Here is a 15,832-nt window from a genome sequence, read left to right as displayed (position 1 = left end):
ACAACTACATGTTTTGTATATTGTTAAGATAAATGTTTCAAAACCTTGACTGAGGGGGGTTCTTGACACGGCACTTTTAGTTGCCCCTGGAAGCAGTTTCATTTGTTGTGCTTTGAGTATTTGCAGCTCAATGCGGCACATGTCAAATTGGTGAAGATTTTTTTCTTCATTTGATTGTGTTTTGTATGTTTTCTTGAGTGACACTGTAGCAACTACATATTGTGTAATTATTCTCTATAACACTAAAAGCAAGGGACGTCAGGGGATGAGTGATTGCACTTAGTTTCTTGTGCTGAATATGATGAGGGCCACATGTGATTTTTTATTTTAAGTCAGATTCTACCAGTGTTTCAAAACATAAAGTTGTTGTTTTAAAGAGTACATTGTTTCATGTTTTGTATGCCCATATTTAAACAGGGTAGTGCTGTTAAAGGTAGAATACATATTATGTAAAATATTACTTGTATATTTAAGTAAAAAATACAATGCAATAGTGAGTACAATTAAATAGAAGAAGAAATATTAGTAAATATTACTTATATATTTAAGTAAAAAATACTATGCAATAGTGAGTACAATTAAATAAGAAAAATAAATATTATGTAAATATACTTATATATTTAAGTAAAAAATACTATGCAATAGTGAGGACAATTAAATAGAAGAAGAAATATTATGTAAATATTACGTATATATTTAAGTAAAAAATACTATGCAATAGTGAGTACAATTAAATAGAAGAAGAAATATTATGTAAATATTACTTATATATTTAAGTAAAAAATACTATTCAATAGTGAGTACAATTAAATAAGAAAAACTGAAAGCACAGTAAAGTGTACTTGTGTACCTGTTGTTAGAGACACTTCTGAACTCTAAGTAGAATTTACTTGAATTGTAGGTTGTTAAATTTACTTAGAATTTCTGCGTGGAATATTGTTTACCGAGGTTTTTCTAAGTAAATGTCACACTTTTTTTCAGTGTTCTTTGTTGTTTCAGGCATGTGAAACTAGATAGAACATTCTGAACTTTTTTTTGTTCACACATTCTAGATGGTGCAATATACAAGCGCAAAAGTTCCAGCTAGCGTGCAGAGAAAGCGCTTGTGGTTTTTGACACCTTGAGACAGGGGCGGACTGGGACTACAAATCAGCCCGGGACTCTCGACCGCCCACCGCAAGTACCGCTAGTAAATTGTCAACGGGGGGGGGGGGGGGGGGGTAGACAATTTACTAGCGGTAGACATTAAGGGTAAATAATGTCTATCTCCGGGCCGGTGGACTTGTATTGTCACTGGCCCCACCATTGTAACCACTGGCCCGGAACATTCGTCCAAAAGAGAATCGACTAATAATGAAGAAAATTAACACATTTGTTGCAATAGTCATTTATGCTCTAACTACATTACTACTTGTACTACAACATTTTAATCATCAGTTCTTCCTCATTTTCCTCAATTGTTCATATTTGGTTTATTAAAATAATGATATTATGAGTAGCCTATTATTATTTGTATAATGCACTTTCTGCCTTCCTGTCATTCGGAGTTAGACATGTAATGGCTATGTAATTGATTTGATTAGAACCTTCTTTATCCTAAACTGCTGGGACATTTCGCCAATACCTTTATTGTCTACTCTTCACTCACTTGTCAGCATAGGTCGGCATTGATGTACAGAGCCGACAGAAGACCTTGTTTATATTGGCATCATATTGAGAGGTGCAGTGACGCGTCCTAAAACCAGGAAGTAAGCTGCTGGTACCCTCGACAGAAAGCAATGGGATTTCTCCACAGGGTTTTGGAAAATAGCTGGAAATAAGGTCTGTGGAAAACAAACCGGTTTGATAAATGCACGTTTTGTTCATCCGGATAATCTCCGCATGTCTCCTACTTTTATAATTTTCGAATCATAAATCTAATCGATAGATTATAAAAGGGGTTTTAGGATGCGTCACTGCACCACTGAGAAGCCACGCCATCGATCAAGCTGAAACTTTTCTCTCCCTCTTCTTCTCATACTCCTGTCACTCTCCTTTAACTCCCTCCGTGACTTTCTTTTTTTGGAAGATAGTTTTTGCCCGGCGCTATGGCCGGCTACCGCTGGTATTAAAAACAGTTTGGCGAATGGTTAGGGTGGCGCGATAGTCCTGGTAGTGAAGGAGCGCGCTCCCGCTCACGGGAGCCTGCTCGCGCTGCGCTCCGTAGCAAACAGCTGTTTGCTTTTCACCCAACAACGACAACCGACTCACGGAAGGCTATGTTGTAGCGTTGATAAACGAAACAATTTAACTAAATTGCTAGTCAAAAATACCAATACCACAGGACAATTTTAATTTTAAAGCAATATTTTTAGTGGTCCGAGCGGGCAAGTGGAAAGTAGCCTACGTTATGCTGGCCCGGGGTGTCTAAATAGTGCTTCCGGGCCAGCGGGCCATTTAATGTCGAGCGCTGCCGGTTACAGGCCGGCCCACATCGTCCGACCGGCCCACTTCAGTACCGGCACATCGGGATTCGTCCCGAACGTCCCGATGGCCAGTCCGCCCCTGCCTTGAGAGCGCTTACAGCGGGTATGAAGACAATGAGGCACAGGATGCAGGCGACCTGCGTACAGATTCAAATCAACTTCCTGGGCCAGCGAATCAAGCTGTCCTTATTTGTCTCTGTTAATAAATGAAGTCTCTGTTAATGAATTAAAATATAAAGTTTGCATATTGAAATGTTTAAAGAAAATAACTTGATTCTGAAACATGACATTGACAATGTGTTCTGCTTTCATGGAAAATGTTCATATTCCATCTCTTTAAAATTACATATCATTACTATAAGTTTAATTTTTAAACCTCACATTTGTTAATGTTCAATAATTAGAAGTTGAACCGTTGTGACCTCGTTCTGACTCAAAGAGAGAAAAGGGGATGACATGATGAAGAGAGGGAGGAGGAAGAAGATTATAAAGAAGAATGGAGAAGAAGAAACGAGAGGTCTTGAGAGAGCTTGAGAGGTCTTGAGAGAGCTTGAGAGGTCTTGAGAGAGCTTGAGAAGTCTTGAGAGGTCTTGAGAGAGCTTGAGAGAGCTTGAGAGAGCTTGGAGGCTTCTTGGAGGAAGTTTTCGGAGGCCCAAGCCCTGGGCCCTGGGCTTGAGGACTTGAAACCTGTTGTTGTGCTAATGGGGATCCTAATAAAGACATTGCTATTGTATTTTGACTTGTTGTCTTTATTATTTTTTAAGGATTCTTTTTAATCCTCAATTTTTGTTGAAACCTTAATAAATCCGGTTTGTACTTTGTATACTTCGACCCAAAACTCCTGGTCTCTCTCTCGTGGTATCTGAAGGTATCTGCTTGGTCTTAGAGTGAGGTAAGAACAACCTTCCTTGAAAAAGGGTGACATTCGTTGATCATTTGGATTTAAAATGGTTTAAGGGGAATATGACATTATGCTCTGCTGATGTGGTAATGACACTGCTGTGATATTGACTGGCTGTGTTTGAAATTACATTTGCCTTGTTTTGATTGATATATTCGGGGATCAAGAGAGGGTGGGGTTAGGGACTGTGAGTTCTGAAGCTGCCCTAATTACCAGGGAGTCTCCCATTAACAGGGTTTCTCCTCCAGGGGCAGTTTAGATACTGCTCTGGGGTTCTACCAGCCCACCAACCCCTACTACACCACACACACCGTTTTGCTATCCTAAAGCGGTCGGACATCCGGGGCCGAAGTGCCTAAAATAGGGATACGACGGGCAGCGTGGTGTTAGAGGCCACGTTGTAAACTCCCCCCTAAGCAGATTATGTTGATCTTGCGTGTAGATTCTGGGGGGTTTTGAAGTCCTAAAAAGATTGGACGGCCGTTCACCGGAGCCTTATCAGCACCGGAGTTCGGTATCGGAGACGGCCTAGGTATTAACAATTTAGTTGTATCGAAGTTAGATTCCTTTTCAATGTAATCAGGAAACGGTTGTAAAGTATGAAAAATTAATCCCAGGCTGTGACTGTTTCAAATTATTATTTGTTATGTACCTAATTTAATAATGTAAAAGCAGGATTTTAGAAGACAGTTCTTATTAAATGTCCTGTTTCCTCAATGGAAGCTGACCGACCAATCAGAGCACAGCGCTGGCTACAAAAGCGTTTTACAACAATGTAAAAACACAACAAAAAACTATTTAGGGTTAGGGGTAGGGTTAGGGTAATGTTGTGAATCGAGTGGCCCATGGTGGTGGTGGGGTTATGGTATGGGCAGGCGTATGTTATGGACGACGAACACAGGCCACTCGATTCACAACATTACCCTAACCTAACGGTAAGGTATCTAATTACTTATTTATCTAGTATTCCATAGAGATGGTCAAACTGAAGTGGAGACATGGCAGAAATCCTACAATGAAGCGGGCAGTGAAGTGTTCACCGTGAGAGAGCGAGGGTGAGGGAGTTTACAGATGGAAAGACACAGAAAGACAGAAGCACAATAACAAGTATATTTAGGTGTTTTTTGTAAATAGCGACGGTGTCAAGAGGAAGTAAAGGTGTGTCCCCTACTAACTGCCATGAGAAAACTCAAAATCTATTTTCCAAAATCCTGCACTAGGTGCTCTTAAAAGCATATTTAAAAACGGGGACATTTCCGGGGACAGATTGAACAGGTGTTGTGTCAAATGATGCACCCCCGTCGTGAAATGCACCCCCCCAAAAAGATGCTTCTATTAATCCCACCCTCAAGCACTTTGGAGGGTATAGTTGTAGGACTAGTACCAATAAATGGAGCATGTTTCATGTATGTGACACGTGTATTGTGAGAGATAGCAAGCGGTGCATATCGTGGCAACCAGGCTGTTCATAAAAAGCACCCCCAAAATAAAAATGTTTCTATTAATCCCACCCTCAAGCACTTGATGTCAAAATAAACAATACATTGTAAAGCACAAGCACAAGTATACAGACAGGACGTCACAATGAAATAAAAACATATATTAAATACAAAATGAACTGAAAAATAAGTGAGGAATGAATGCAAAATCCAGGATTCGACAACCCAACCATCAAAAAGACAACATAGCGGACGATACGTTCAAATGCGCGTTCCCGTGACGAGGGGCATCATTTGACACAACACCGAGGATTGGGCACCAAAGCCAGGCAGGCCTTTGGTTTGATCACCATAGCTATATGAGGCCGGACTCGGAGCGCTTTCCTTTTTGGTAAATTCTGCCATGTTCATATATATAAATAAAAACACACATGACATCATAAGCAGAGAGAATGTGTCCAATCAGCTTGTTGCTCTGCCTGTGACTCGTTCAGAAGCTCCCGCTGCGTCCAGAGAGTAAACACCATCTGTGCCTCTGAGTTTGGAGTCAGAGGAAATACTGAAGACTCATTTGAAGTCCTCTTGAATATGTCCGGGCTGAATCCTGACTTCTGGGAGTTGTTGCCTCGACCTCCTCTCTGTGTCCTTCCTCCACACTCAACCATGATGAACCACCATGAAGATGAGGAAGAGGAGGGAGAGGAGGAAGATCATCCTGCTGTTTGCTGCTACACTACAGGTAAGGCAAGTTTATTTATACTGCACCTTTCAACACAAGGCAATTCAAAGTGCTTTAAGACATTAAGAGCATTAAGAAACAAGTTATGAATATCATTTAAAAGCAAAGATATAAGGTAGGTAAAACAAACGTTAAAATATTCACTTTTTGCAGTTACAGTGTTTGTTGAGTCCAGACCCTTAACATCTTTACTAAGACAGGAATGATTTTAACATGAAGAATTATTATTATTTTACAATTAGGCCGATTTTCGGTCAATTGACAGACAGGTGCATCGGTGATACTTACAGATTTGTATCATTTACTCAGTGCTAAAGTCCTATTGAGACTGCCTTAGACCCTCTGCATTGAGTGGGATAATCTCATCTCATTTAATTTGAATCCTTCTGAGAGATGTGTGGTTGTTTCTGATCCTGTTCGTGTGTGTGATGACTGTGTGTTCGTCGTTCTTAAAAAAAGAGATATCCTGATTTTTATTTGATCAGAATCAGAAAACCTTTATTCGTTCCACAGAGGGGAAATGTACATTGTTACAGCAGAAAGAGCCGAAGACAGCTTAATGTTAACTAGAAGCATGCATACAAAAAATATTAACAAATTACAATTTCCAAAATACACATCCTGTAACACAGGGGTGCCAAACTCAAGGCCCGTGGGCCAAACTCAAGGCCCATGGGCCAAACTCAAGGCCCGTGGGCCAAACTCAAGGCCCATGGGCCAAACTCAAGGCCCGTGACTTCATTTCCTGTGGTCCCACAAGAGCTTGCAAAGAATATAATGTGTTTATACGGGTACAGGCCGATTTACAGAAGCACGTTGCCCATAAACTACATGTCCCACAATGCATCTGAAATTTGACTTTTTTCTCAGAATTTGACTTTGCCCTAAACTTCTGCTTTCAGACGTAGTTAATTATGAAGCTACTTCCCTATCCGATAATAATCCAATGCAGAAGCAATCATGTAATATTTTACATTATTTTATATATATTAAATATTTATATATGTATATTTATATAGTCTTAAAGTCACAACCGGCCCTTTGAGTGCAGCCATAATGCTGATGGCACGCGAGGAAATTGAGTTTGACCCCCCTGCTGTAACAGATCTGAAGATTTAGCAGCCATATATATTACACAGTTATTAATGACATATATATATATATATATATATATATATATATATATATATATATATATATATTGCACATATTGCACATCGTTGGTATTTAACAACAAGGGGTGTTATAAGATTGGTTATTAAAACCTTGTTGATCCTGCTGCTGCGTACATGTCTGTGCATGACCCCCCCCCCGCTCTGTGTGCATCAGGGCCAGTTTACTCAGATGGTGCAGACCCAGCAGGAGCAGGAAACAGACGCTCAGACATCTGAGTGCACCTCCACCTGCAGCCCTGCTTCAGCCAGCCATGCATGTTTGATGTGGGAAGGAAATGCTTTTTATAGTAAATGATGCCTTTCTACATTTTGAAGATATAAAACAAATGCATGTTGATAGTGAGTCCAGCAATGACTCCACACTCCAAAGAGGAGAATAGCTGCTGCTACTTTCACATGTTCACTTAATCACTCTTAATTAGTAACTACCAACTAAACCTGTAAAATAATTATAGTAAATTCAAAAGTGCCATATTTACCATGAAATTGAAGTATTGGGGTAAAGGAAAGAAAGAAAATGCAAAGTACAAGTACCTCAAAGTTGTACTTAAGTAAGAACTTTAGTGAATGTACTTAATATCCAGTATTTAATTTCACCGCACAGCATTCATTCATTCTATTTATATATGTAACTTCTCCTGCATTACTTGCACATCAGTCTTGGAACATTTTCTTTCTGTTTCTTCTTGCACTATTTATATAGTTTTGTATTCGTTTGATGTCTCGTATATATTTATGTTGCATTGTTGGAGGAGCGTGTGACTTAAGTGTGTCATGTGCATATCTACACTACTTTGAATATGACAGTAAAGCCTTTTGAACCTATCTCCCCCTTAACTCGTCCCCTGTGTCTGCAGGATGTGATGGGATCCTCCGTCAGAGAGGTGAAGCTCGTTGCTCTGCAGCTCCTCCTTCCTCCCTGCCGTCGTGGAGAGGGGGGGGACAGCAGCTTCTCCCTGGTGGGGGGGGGGACCAGCAGCTTCTCCCTGGGGGTCAGCAGAGGGGGGGGGTCCGGGGATGGAGACCCAGGGGTGTGTGTGTGTTTATGGGCAGAGGGACCCAGAAAGTCTACACTGGCCTGGATCTTCACACGTCTACTACGGAGGTGAGTTTTTACCTGACGCATAACTTTAAAGGGGACCTATCATGCAAAATGCACTTTGTGATGTCTTCTTCTGCTCCTCAATTCTGGTCCTCACCTACAAAGCACTTCTTCTGCTCCTCAATTCTGGTCCTCACCTACAAAGCACTCCACCATCTGGCCCCCCCTTATCTCACAAACCTTCTCACTCCTTATCAACCCCCACGGTCCCTCAGATCCACCGCAGCCGGACTCCTATCCATTCCCACATCCACACTCTGCAGCTTTGGGGACAGAGCCTTCTCAGTGGCAGCTCCTAGGCTCTGGAATCCCCTCCCCCAAGATCTCCGTGACTCTGAGTCCCTCACAGTCTTTCAGTCCCGCCTCAAAACACATCTTTTCAACTCTGTCTACCCATAAGCCCCCCCCCCTCTCAATCAACTTCCTCTTGACTGCCTTTTTATTTTTTACTTACTTGTGTGCCTGTCCTTGTTTGTCTACCCTCCCTCATACTGTAAAGCGTCTTTGAGTTGTGAAAAGCACTATATAAATAAAATGCATTATTATTATTATTCTATACATCACAATGTGTCCCCGGTGTGTCAGGGAACTCACAATGCGTCACAAATAAATCTCTCTCTTTTCCTCCGTACCCAAATCTCTAAAAACGGAGCTGATCCAGATTTACGGCCGATATGACGTAATATCTGAAATGTGGGCGGGCTTTACACCCACGGACCAATCAGAAACAATGAGACGTGTTTTGGAAGTAATATGGTCTTTGTTTACATTAGCAAGCATCGCTAACACTCAGAGCTAACCTGTACCGGAGAGAGTTTTCTCTTTTGTTAAACCTACTGACCCAGAATCTGCTCTTTAGCAACAGCTGAAAGGGATTTGAGGCTAGAATGGATGGTCTGTTTGGTATTTTGAGCAAAACACTTCATTGACATATTTTTTATTTATCTGAGACCTATAATATATGCCTAAAAATAATATAATAGGAGACCTTTAAATTCATATTTTAATAAAAATAAAGTGCAGCTACTGCACACTTTTGTAATGTGTATGTGTTTTGCAGTAGATTTATATTCTTTTTCTGCATATTTTATATTGTTTACTCTATAGATAATCTATTGATCGTTTTTTACTATTGATATATTAACCTTTTGTTTATTTTTTACTTTATTCTATGTTTCATGTGTAATGCCTGTTAATATACAGTGTTCTAAAGTAATTTACTCAAGTACTCCACTTTAGTAACAAGGTACTTGAACTCTACTTGAGTAGTTATAATACCGGCCCCTTTGTGTAATTTCTCAAGTGGCTCGTTGGTCTAGGGGTATGATTCTCGCTTCGGGTGCGGGAGGTCCCGGGTTCAAATCCCGGACGAGCCCTTACTTTGAAAATCTCTACTTCATTAAAACACATATTTCTACGAATACGTCTGTGTTACCTAAACTGCCGAAGTGTCGCGAAAAGTCACGCAACACCCAAACTGACGGGGATGTGTACATTTAATATGTACTTCTGATCTACTCTGAAGTACACAAGTGTCCAAGCTTGATTAGTTATTATAGTATTCTGATTTATAAACCAACACTTTTAAACGAGACAGAAATGATTACTTTTAGTTCTACTAATTATTTCGAGAACTCAACTAAAGTTAGTTCAAAGTGAGATTTATGATTAATTAAAAAGACAGAATTCTATGATTAAAAAAACACTTGAGAAATATGTAGCCTATTGTTTCTCACTATTTACTCAAGTGAAGAGACAAAAGTATAAGCATTAAAATATACTTAAAGTACCAAAAGTAAAAAAGTACTTATTCTGCACAAGCGCCACAAAGCAACCAAAGTTATTTCACTAGAGTAAAAAGTACAATTTGTCCCTCTGAAACGTAGTGGAAGTAAATTACAAGTACACCAAAATTGTACTTAAAAACAGTACTTGAATTAATGTACTTAGTTAAATGTTACCACTAATTGACAGCAGTACTGTGTTGTGCTTCCTGCAGTGAGGAGGATGGTGGTTGGAGTGCAGGTGGTGGAGGAGGTCGCTGTTGAAGACACAATCGAAGTGATGTAAGTATTATTCATATATGTATTAAGTTATGCTAATCGGACCACTAAGGCAGTTGTTTTCATAACACATGTACCATCAATTCAATCACAGCTGATTTATATACAGCCCAATATCACAAAACATGTTGGTCTCAGTGGGCTTTACAGATTAACAAACAGATGAAGAAAAAAAAGATAAATACAATTACAGACAATTAATGGAAAGGCAAGATATAACGTGACATACAAATAACATGAGGTGAAATACAACAGAAAGACAATAAAAATACAATGAAAACATTAATAAAATACCCTCAAATGTAGAAATCAGGAGGGCAGACATGGGTAATCTAAAACCAGATGTAATGATAGGCTTTGGTAAAAAGGACTGCACTTATAAATCTCTCTATCAGGTCTCTTCGACCCCTCAAAGCTCTTCACATACTACGAGTCATTCACCCATTCACACCTCATGCATGCAGAGCAGCACCACTTGCTCACACACACACTTCCTCCATCCCCAAATAGTATTCATATCCAATAGGAAGCTCCTGATTTAACGTAGTCCCCTTTAACATGTCCTTTCATCTGCACACACACACACTCACACACACACACACACACACACACACACACACACACACACACACACACACACACATCACACACACACACACACACACACACACACACACACACACACACACACACACACACACACACACACACCGTTGGCCATCGGGAGCAACTCAGGGTTCAGTGTCTTGCCCAAGGACACATCGACATGTTGACTGCAGCACTGTTTCCCTCTCTGATCAAAACAGGAAGCTGGTTCCAGAGAAAGGGAACTAGATCAAAACAGACACAATGCAAAGAGCAACTCTAGCAGGAAGCGCTCATCACAGTAACTGAACATATTGTAACATTCTTGGGGTTTCGGTGCATGTTTGGTTGAAAAAGATGTTTTCTCCCCTCAGAACGGAGGACGTATACACGGATGATCTGCTGGACCCCGAGCTGCTGCAGGACGCCCCGCTCTACCCCACATGAAGCCCACATGGATCAGAATCCCTTTATTTGTCCTGCAACGGGACATTTACATTATTACAATAGAGAGTATAGACTTACATGTGCCTCAGTGTGCACACTTTATTCATAATAAGGGAACTCAATAAGTAAATGGAGGACATCATAAATACAAATTGGCTCATCTATACTCTCCCCAATGTGTCAAATTTGTTGACTGTTTTTTACAACAGTCGATATTAGGTTATCTTATGTATGATTTCATTTTTAATAGAAAAATATAATGTAGCCTAATATGATATGATGTAATAAAATTATCAAACATTGAGTGAACTTTCATTAATTCAAGTTAAAGGTGACATGTCATGCTTTTCCGGTGATTCCCCGTCCCCTTGTGTGTTATGAAGGTTTGTATGCATGTAAACGGTGTGCAGAGTCAAACCCCTCAAAGTGACGTAGGGATACCCAGTAGCCGCGCCCAGAGCTATCCCGCACTCTCTGCCAGCCGAACATATACTGTTGGAAGCTCAGGTTCAGTTCAAAACTGTATCCAGTCATGCCAACGAGGGTCTGTTTCCTGTCTTGTGAGGGGAAATCTTCAATGTGCTTTACCGAGGGCAGAACCACGACGAAGTCAGTGGTTGACATTTCTTGTTAACACTGTTCCCTCAGATGTTCGAGCCGGTATTGTACTGTGTGCGCGGCATTTCACGGACCAAAGCTTCGCAAACATCATAGGTGGAGTTTGACATTTGCGCTTGGGGGGGCAAACCTTTTTTACTGACGTCAGTACACAGTCCCAACTATTGCGTGGGGTGCTACGGATACAGAAGCAATACAACCAGTGTTCACCGCACTGAGTATGACTTTTCCACATACGAACACAACTCGTCCCGTTTTGCACGCCTCATGCCCGCCGTACACACACACTCATATGGAAGGGTCGGTCTCTCCCCCCAACAACAGTGCATTGCATCTGTAAAACTTATAACTGTGCACATCTTATACTTATTTGATAACTACTATATCCCTTGGTTACTTGAACACGCTACAATATTATTAACCAGTGTCCAACTTAGTGCAGAAGTAGACGCCTTAAACGTCCCAGAAATTGGACGTTTTAAAAATCGCCGCATATCTTATTGTAATACAATAGCTGAATCACTTGTATGTAAAAAAAAAAAAAGCGAGGGAACTTGTGTCCTTAACCTCACACGTCACACACACACACATCACACCGCCTATGGCAAACATTGCAGCGATTCATGCCGGATATGCACAGCGTAGGACACTGAAGGACGATGCTGTTCCCACTTTGTTTGGACCAGCGGGAGATGCGGGTACACAACCTGTAAGTACGCATTGTTGTTTGTGTATTTATGATGTTTAAAACAAACAAGGTATCTACCACGACTGTTTAAATGGGTAAACGTGTTTGGGGCTGCTCATTGACACAAAGGTAGGGTAGAATGGAGAAACCTGCTCGAGTGCGCTAGAATTTTAAAGTACGCTGCCGAAATCTGCCCCTTCCTTCAGACTTCCTTACAGAGCCCCTCCTCCAACACACACGGACCAATGACCTCATGACCAATGAGGGCACGAGAGAAGTTTGTGCCCAGATGGAAGGCTGACAGGCAGGTAGGCCATCCAGTTACTTTAGCCGGCTCAGATGATTGGTCGTGCTTTTTACAGAACTACGGCTTCCACTGATGACATTTATTATGTATTTATTGTCAAAGGCAGCATTTAATATATTAATTGCTGCTATCGGGATGTTCCTCCTCCTCCTCCTCCTCCTCCTCCTCCTCCCCCTCCTCCTCCCCCTCCTCCTCCTCCTCCTCCTCCTCCTCCTCCTCCTCCTCCTCCTCCTCCTCCTCCTCCTCCTCCTCCTCCTCCTCCTCCTCCTCCTCCTCCTCCTCCTCCTCCTCCTCCTCCTCCTCCTCCTCCTCCTCCTCCTCCTCCTCCTCCTCCTCCTCCTCCTCCTCCTCCTCCTCCTCCTCCTCCTCCTCCTCCTCCTCCTCCTCCTCCTCCTCCTCCTCCTCCTCCTCCTCCTCCTCCTCCTCCTCCTCAGGACCAGAGAGAAGAAGAGAAGAAGAAGAGGCCTCACGCAGATCGCTATGTGAAGCTCCTCTCTTTCCAGAGGATTGACAAACTGAAGGACATGAACCTGATTCAGAACGTCTGGATATGATGATTGTAGAGCAGGGGCAGTGGCGGCGGGTCATTAGGGGCAGGTGGGGCACAGCCCCACCTAGTGTCAGAAGAAAGTATTACAAATAATGATTACAAAAAAAATACAAAAAAATAAATAAAAAAACATATAAAATATATTTTAAGGTCATGTTTAATAATCTGATTCGTCTGTACATTTCTGTTTTAGTCTGTGTTCTTCTAATTAGTGTCTAGAGTGCCGTTTTGAGCTGTTTAGAGCCATGTGGGACAAAACCCGATTCTGCCCCTCCCTCCCACAGTCTACGTGAACGGTGATTGTAAAAACTACACTGCGCATGCTCAGAGTATTTTTCTATTTAATGTGTGTGGCAAAAAAATAATGACCGTAGGGGCATAGTGCTCCCATCCCCACCATACGTCATCTCACATAATTCAGAATTGATTGGCTGTAAGTACTCACGTGTGCAGTGCTGCGAAACGTCACGTGTAGTTTGAAGAGGAGACGAGAGAGCAGCATATAGCTAACATCACCAGCGATTAAAAGAAGTAAAAAACTGAAAGAAAATGAATGAAGTTGACCATTTACTGGAGCACACATTTGAGACACTTAGTCTCGGAGAGAAACTGGAGGTAAAGCGCCTCGGTGCCCACCATCCACCGGATTTCCAAATGGTCCAGACTGCGGGCAAAGTTAAACGTGGGTTTAACGCTGAGTGGTTTGCTAAAAAGAAATGGCTAACGGCGAGCATCCAGAAGAATTCCCTCTTTTGCTTTCCTTGCCTGCTTTTTGGTGAAGATCAAGGTACTTGGTCGAGGACAGGTTACAAGGACTTCAAGCATCTTTCGGAGAGGACAATGAAGCATGAGAGCAGCAACAGTCATTTGGAAAATGCCGTAAAATTGGGATTACTTGGAAGGGTGAATGTTGCAGCTCAGATTGACAGCGCCTACAGACGCGGCATTGATTCTCATAATAGGAAGGTGGAAGAAAACAGGTACGTGCTTGGTCGGATCATCACCTGTATTAAACTGTGTGGGAAATGTGAGACAGCACTGCGGGGCCACAACGAGTCGGCGGACTCTCTGAATCCAGGGATATTCAGGTCAATTTTCGAGACAATGTGTGAGGGCGATTCCAGGCTTCAACGGCACTACGAAGCTCAGCTTGTTTTCAAAGGGACATCAAGCACCATACAGAATGAACTCTTGGACTGCATGTATGATGTGTACAGGGAGGAAATAGCCAAGCAAGTGGACAACACATCATTTGTTGCCGTTCAGGCCGACGAGACAACCGATGTCTCCTGTAAATCGCAAATGGTGATTGTGCTGCGATACATTATGCCTGACCTCACAGTTACAAAGCGTTTTTTGGAGTTTGTGGAAGTAAAGGACAAAACTGGTGTAGGTCTCTCTAACAGCATCAAGGCTGTTCTGGAACCCCTGAAGCTGAAAGAAAAGCTAATCGCTCAGACCTATGACGGGGCGGCCGTCATGAGCGGTAACGTGCGCGGGGTACAGACGGTGATGAAGGAGACGTACCCAAACGCTCAGTTTGTTCACTGCTACGCCCACCAACTGAACCTGACCCTGCAGCAACTGTGTTCAGCAAGGATGAGCATCCTGAAGGTGTTTTTTCTCCGGTGCTCCAAAACGTGTTGCAGCTCTTGCAGAGGCAACACAGAGACGCATCCCACGGCCACCGGCTGTGAGATGGAACTTTAAAAGCAGAACTGTGAACGCGGTTTGGGAGACCCGAGATGCACTACTTCAGTGTATGAAGCATATACGCGCACAACCAGGATGGGATGCGGTCACCATAAGTGAGGCATACGGCCTGTCAAAGAAACTGCGGGACCGAGCATTTATGCAGCTCCTGGAGTTTTTTTCGTTGCTTATGCCAGAAGTGGATGTTCTATACAACACTCTGTAAAAACGAAACATCGATGCACCTGGGATCAACAGCGCGCTCTGCCGTTTCAAGGAAAATGTTCAGAAAATGAGGCAGAAAACTGATGCATTGGCCGCCACTGCTCATGATGGAACAGACGAGCCAGGCCGACGAGTCAGCAGCACAGCGCCGGTGATGAAGGAGGCTTGTGACACAGTCATCTCACAGGTGGAACAGAGGTTCTCACAGAGTGACCATTTGATCGCTGCAAAGCTTGTTGACAGCTCATTCTTCCCACAGCATGTCCTGTCATTTCCTACACCTGAGCTTGACTGCGCCGTGAAACTGTGGCCTGCGTTGGGAAACCAGGAGAAGTTGAAGTCTGAGCTGACCACGCTCTACCGCCACAGTGAGCTTCACACTGGAAACACTGCCCTGTCTCTGTTGAAATCCATTCACGAGAACAACTTGGAGGAAACGTTTGCTGAGACTGTTATTTTGGTCAAAAATAATAGTGACAACTCCGATGACGACATCCGAGTCAGAGAGGAACTTTTCCACCCTCAAAAGGATAAAGACTTTCACTCGCAACACCATGGGACAGCCGCGACTTAACGCATTGGCCATGCTTTCAATTGAAAGCCAGTTGATCCAGCAACTACAGGACTTCATCCCCAAAGTGATAGACACATTCTGTCAGAGGAAGGACCGCCGTGCCGCTTTTCTTTTCAAGTGAGCCTTCAGCTTTGGTAAGTTCATTTATGTCATATATTTTGTTGATCTTCTGTGTTTTGCCTCTGCTGGATCGATTGATATTGTGACCTCGATGATGAGTGTCTGTGTTTTCCTTATATTTACAGTCTATGGTGTTTTAATG

The 15,832-nt window shown here is 42.3% G+C and overlaps 1 non-coding gene across 1 annotated transcript; it reads left to right on the top strand.

Moving 5' to 3' along the window:
• Positions 1-9,125: 9,125 nt before the first annotated feature.
• trnap-cgg lies at positions 9,126-9,197 on the top strand. Its single transcript has one exon. It is a non-coding gene; the product is annotated as a tRNA-Pro (tRNA).
• Positions 9,198-15,832: the final 6,635 nt, after the last annotated feature.

This window comes from Gymnodraco acuticeps, unplaced genomic scaffold, assembly GCF_902827175.1.
Source record: "Gymnodraco acuticeps unplaced genomic scaffold, fGymAcu1.1, whole genome shotgun sequence".
NCBI classification, from domain to species: Eukaryota; Metazoa; Chordata; class Actinopteri; order Perciformes; family Bathydraconidae; genus Gymnodraco; species Gymnodraco acuticeps.
Note: the sequence above shows the minus strand (reverse complement) of the source record. Positions and strands in the feature narration are given on the sequence as shown.